This window comes from Myotis davidii, unplaced genomic scaffold, assembly GCF_000327345.1.
Source record: "Myotis davidii unplaced genomic scaffold, ASM32734v1 scaffold209, whole genome shotgun sequence".
NCBI classification, from domain to species: Eukaryota; Metazoa; Chordata; class Mammalia; order Chiroptera; family Vespertilionidae; genus Myotis; species Myotis davidii.
In genome coordinates this window covers 299,717-305,355 of record NW_006300047.1, presented here as the reverse complement: position 1 = coordinate 305,355, position 5,639 = coordinate 299,717, and the positions used below count along the sequence as shown (strand labels likewise).

Sequence of the window (5,639 nt, the reverse complement as noted above, 5' to 3'; positions counted from 1 at the left end):
AGCCCACCATGTACCCTCTAGAGGGCCTTTGCACAGGCTGTTCCCTGTGCCTGGAACACGAGAGCCTCTACTCTCCTCCTCTACTCTATCTTTCTAATATAATTTCCATGGTTACTTTCTCAAGCAAACCTTCCCTCACCTCCCTGACGGGGTCAAATTTGTCCACCGCTGGTTGTCATTGCCTGCTGTGCCATTCTGCCCTAACAGTAGCCACAGCTGCAATTATACATCAGTTCGTGTGACTGTTTGGGCAATGGCCACATCGCCCAGCAGACTCCAGGCTCTGAGGGGTGAGGTCATTTTTACTTTTGTATCCTCAGTACTTGGCATGGAGCCTGGCCCATAATAGATGCTCAACGAATACTTGCTGAGTGAATGAATAAGTACCAAAAATGGGTAGAGAACTACAGGTGAAATGCATAACATAGCTGCTGAGAGGGGAGAGCTGTCCTGGTCCCCACCCTGACCTTTCTTAAAATCTACTTTTCTTAACATTTTCTTTAGATTCCATGCAAGCCTCTCACCACCAGCCATCTATTGAATTCCTATGTTTTGTTTAATCTCTTGTGAGTGGGGCTCTCTTAGTGGCAACCCAATGAGATCCTTCATGCTGCTGTAAGGAGATGGAGAACTTCCCGAGGGTTTTCTTATTCCAAGGTGATTCAAACTGAGGATATGCAACAGAGACAATGCCAATGACCACAACTCTGAGGAACAGTAAGGGTGGTTGTACTTCTTACCTGCTGTTATTTATAATGTGGCTCAGCACGCTACCCAGCCTGGCCAGGGAGCACCACTTCAGTTTTTTTCTAGTCCTAATGAGGTCTTAGCTCAGTCCTTATAACACCTTCCCTAACTTTTGCGTTCATTTCTCCACTTTCAACACTCTTCCCTCCCACAGACCTTATTTGAGTCCATTAGCATCTTTGTCAAATGTAAAACTCTCCTTCCAGGAGGTCAAACACGGAAAGCAACATCCAAGTACAGCACAGGGACTATAGTCAATGATATTGTAATAACTATGTGCGGTGTCAGGTGGGTACTAGACTTATCGGGAGATCACTTTGTAAGTTACATAAATGTCTAATCACCATGGTGTACACCTGAAACTAATTTAATGTTGAATGCCAACTGTAATTGAAAAATAAAAAAGAATATTTTTAAAAAAATGAAAGCAGTGTCTAAGGATCCTGTCTTTATATCACAGAGAAACCTTGGTTTATCTTAAACCTTTAAAAAAAAATTTATCTTTATTATTGAAAGTATTACAGATATCTCCCCCCGCCCATTGATCCCCTTCTCCCAGTTCCTGCCCCTCCCCAGGCCTCAATGCACTATTGTCTGTGTCCAAATAGGCATATATACATATACATTTTTTGGTTAATCTCTTCCCACCACCATCCTCCTCACTTCCCTATGAGATTTCTCAGTCTGCTCCACGCTTCCATGTCTCTGGATCTATTTTGTTTGCCAGTTTATTTTATTTGATCCCACATTTAAATGAGATCATGTGATACTTCTGTTTCTCTGACTTGTAAAAGCTCTCCTACTCTCAATTCACTGTTTCTGTCCTTCCCAGTCCTTTTTGTGTGTGTGATTAGACCAAATGAGCATTCACCCAGCTGCTTAGACCAGGATCTAGACTTAGAAGCGGGCCATCACTTTGTTGCATCCCTTTCCCTGACCCCCACACAGTCAAACCCACTGAATCCATTCACCATCCTACCTGCTAAATGTTTCCACAACTCCCCTGCTTCCTTACCTGTGTCCTCACTGCCACCACCCTGGCCAAGCTGTGTGATCTCTCTCCTTGATGATTCAAACTCTTTTCCAATTGTCTCCCTGCTTCCAGGCTTACCCCCTTCCATGCTGCTCATCTTTCCAAACACAGACACGATCATGTCTATCATTTCACCTCCTCTGCACCTCAGCTACCACCGGAGGGTCACACCTTAGAACTCATCGCTGAGTACTGCCCCATCTACAAACATCACGAATGCCAGCTTCCTGTGGCTAAAAATTCCTATACTTCCAGCTACAAACATCACCACTTTCTTCATATTCTTTAGCCATATCTTCTTTAAAAAAATACCCATTGCCCTAGCTGGTTTGGCTCACTGGATAGAGCGTAGACCTGGGGACTGAAGGGTCCCAGGTTCGATTCCGGTCAAGGGCATGTACCTTGGTTGCATGCACATCCCCAGTAGGGGGTGTGCAGGAGGCAGCTGATCGGTGCTTCTCTCTCATCGATGTTTCTAACTCTCTATCCCTATCCCTTCCTCTCTGTAAAAAAATCAATAAAATCAATTTAAAAAAATACCCCAAACTTTTCATTGTCAACACTATTGCAGATGTCCCCATCCCCCCTCCCGTCCCGCCCCTCTCCCGTTTGCCCACTCCACTCAGCCCTCACCCTCTTCCCTCTGACCATCATTTCACTGTTGTCTATGTCTATGGGTTATGCATATACATATTCTTTGGCTAATTTTTCACCTTCTTTCATCCAGTCCCCCTCACTCTCCTCCCCTCTGACAGCTGTCAGTCTGCTCCATGTATCCATGCCTCTGGTTCTATTTTGTTTAGCAGTTTATTTTGTTCATTAGATTCCACATATAAGTGAGATCATATGATATTTGTCTTTCTCTGACTGGCTTGTTTAACTTAGCATCATCTCCAGGTCCATCCATGCTGTTGCGAAAGGTAAGAGTTCCTTCTTTTTCACAGCTACGTAGTATTTCCTTGTGTAAAGGTACCACAACTTTTTATCCACTCATCTACGGATAGGTACTTGAGCTGCTTCCAGATCTTGACTATTGTAAATAATGCTACTCTGAACATTGGGATGCATATACTATTTCTTTTTGGTGTTTTGTATTTTTAGGAGTGGGATTGCTGAGTCAAAAGGCAATTCCATTTTTAATTTTAGAGGAAGCCCCATACTGTTTTCCACAGTGGCTGCGCCAGGTTGCATTCCCACCAGCAGTGCATGAGGGTTCCCTTTTCTCCACATCCTGGTCAGTACTTGTTGCTTGTTGATTTATTAATGATAACCATTCTGACAGGTGTGAGGTATATCTCATTGTGGTTTTAATTTGCATCTCTCTGATGATTAGTGATGTTGAGCATTTTTTTTACCTGCTTCCAAATGCCAACATACTCAATATCTTTAATTTCTTTTCTCTTCCCACCATATTTGTCTAGCAAAATCCAACCAAACATGCAATGAGCCATCTGCCTTCTTCGAGTTGCTAAAAACATTAGACAGAAAATAAAACCAGGATACTGATTTTACATTCTATGATGTTTCTCTACAGAGTTTGCTTTTCTGCTCTGCAAGATCCAATCCAACTTTGTAAGGTTGTTGGGAAGATTAAGAGCTAATAAATGCAAAATGATTATAAAATTACTTGATATATGGGAAGCACTCAATGAATGTAGGCTACTGTTGTTGCTAATATTATTCTTGTTGTTGTTATTGTTATCATTGCCCTTAATCCTCCCTCCTCTCACATAATGACTTGACTTCAGGCTTCATTGAGAAACTAGAACTTCCAATGAGAATCTTGCTCTCACTGAATCTCCAAACCTCCCAACAGCTCTACTGATCTCATTCCTCTCTTCCCAAAGCGAATCTTTTGTCATGGGATCTAGATCTTATATGCTTTTGCTTTCTCATATACCTTTACATTTTCCCATTTTTCCTTTTTCTCTCTCGTCCAATAAAAGAAAGTGCTCATCATCATCCTAACTGAAGTATTGTCACCAGCCCCTACACCCATATTCTGGACAATTAAATCAAGAATTTAAAGCATGTTCCACAAATCAGTGATTGATAGAGAAAGTCTTAGAAGAAAGCAAGCACCAATTGCTTTAAAAAAGAAAAATTCTATAAAGCCCTAGTTGATGCACATATTTGTACCCTGAAAGTCAGTTCCTTCAGAATCACAATTTGTTACCACAGAGCAGTTTAGCTGCGGTGATTGCATGCCTAAAAGTGCAATAATTATCCTGACAGAACCAACTGAACTAATTAGATTAGGCATTATGATCTTTAATTAGATCAACAGGAGAAGAGCATCAGTATACACCTTGGGAAGCTTTTGCTATATTGGCTTGGCTCTCAAGGATTCCCACCATCAATATTAATCCATAGGAAAGTGTTCAGCAAAACACAGTAAATCAACAACGAACGAAAGGATAATTTGGGTGAAATGAATCATTGGTGTCATAAAACAAAGGCAAAATCAGCTTATAAAATGAATCCAGGGCATTGGGGACCATGCCCTGCTCTGGCACAGCCTTAGGGTCACTCATAGTCATGGCTTTCAAAACATTACTATTGGCAGAGACGAATGACAATTCCATTACCAATATGCACTTTTCCATTCATAGGAAAATCCTGAGTTATTATACTTTTAATGATATCACCTAAGAAACTCACTCCATGTGAATCACAGAGAAGTTGCTGCGTTTGTGGATGGATAACCAAGGAGGGGAGTGATAGAATTGGAGACTTAGCCAATAGGTCTGAATTGGGTCACCATTTAAGCATTCAAATATATATATTTGATATATATGGATATAGAAATAATAAATAAATGGAGAGAGGAGAAATTACTATGTACTAGCTAGAAATGGTTTCAAGTGCTGAAAATTTGTCTTGCCCCATTACTCTTTTACTGTTATTTCCTTTCCTCTCTTTCCATGCCCTTTCTTACTTCTGAGGACTTTCTGGATTTGTTGCAAATTTCAATATTATTTTCTAAATATCAGATCCATCTGCCTCCAAACTGGGTAATGTCGTAAAGATGTTCACAATAATGATAACAGTTGCATGTAATAATATAGAAATAGTTGCATACAATAATAACACAATGGCAAATCATTTTGTTCAGTTTTTACCATTTGCCAGGCATGACACTAAGCACCCATGATACAGCCCCTGTTATAATTCTCATTTTATTGAAGGCACAGAAAGGTGACCTTATGTGCCCCAAATTACACAACCAACAAATGACAGAGCTTGAGTTCAAGACCATGAGACCTGACCCAACCCCTGTACTCTTGGTCATTACACCACAGTAAGGACCTTAAAGGAGATATCTATCCTCCTGGCCCCCCTAAGCAGAAAGGAGCGAAGACACTGATCATTCCACAGATAGGGAACCAAAAGGGCTGCCATATTTCTGATGTATATAGAATATATGAGGGAGTGGAGGGCAGCCAACTTAGAGTAATTTCATGGCTTCTGAGGGGACTCTGCTGTGGCTCATTTAGTGGCTCACCCCGCTACTTGTCTGGATACACTTAAGGCACAGTCAATGAGAGGACAGCTTAAACCAGCAGTTGTGATGCCGCCAGATCTTCATGTAATGAAGACCCCTACAGCTCTTTACCGCACACAATGCTCAAGCTCTCAGACAGGACATCGTAGGAGAGTGGAGACAGACCCCTCAGACCCGTGGTAGGTCTTGTCTGGATACACTTAAGGCACAGTCAATGAGGGGACAGCTTAAACCAACAGCTGTGATGCCGTCAGGTCTTCATGTAATGAAGACCCCTACAGTTCTTTACCGCACACAATGGTCAAGCTCTCAGGCAGGAGATCGTAGGAGAGTGGAGACAGTCCCCTTATACCC

The 5,639-nt window shown here is 41.8% G+C and overlaps 1 long non-coding RNA gene across 1 annotated transcript in view; it reads right to left on the bottom strand.

Moving 5' to 3' along the window:
* Nucleotides 1-704: 704 nt before the first annotated feature.
* Nucleotides 705-5,639, bottom strand: part of LOC107185064 — a 16,382-nt gene continuing 11,447 nt past the window's right edge. Inside the window, exons 2-3 of the long non-coding RNA XR_001515979.1 lie at nucleotides 1,104-1,109; nucleotides 705-1,042 (exon numbers count right to left, since the gene is read on the bottom strand). This is a non-coding gene — a long non-coding RNA (uncharacterized LOC107185064). The remainder of the gene's footprint in view (nucleotides 1,043-1,103; nucleotides 1,110-5,639) is intronic.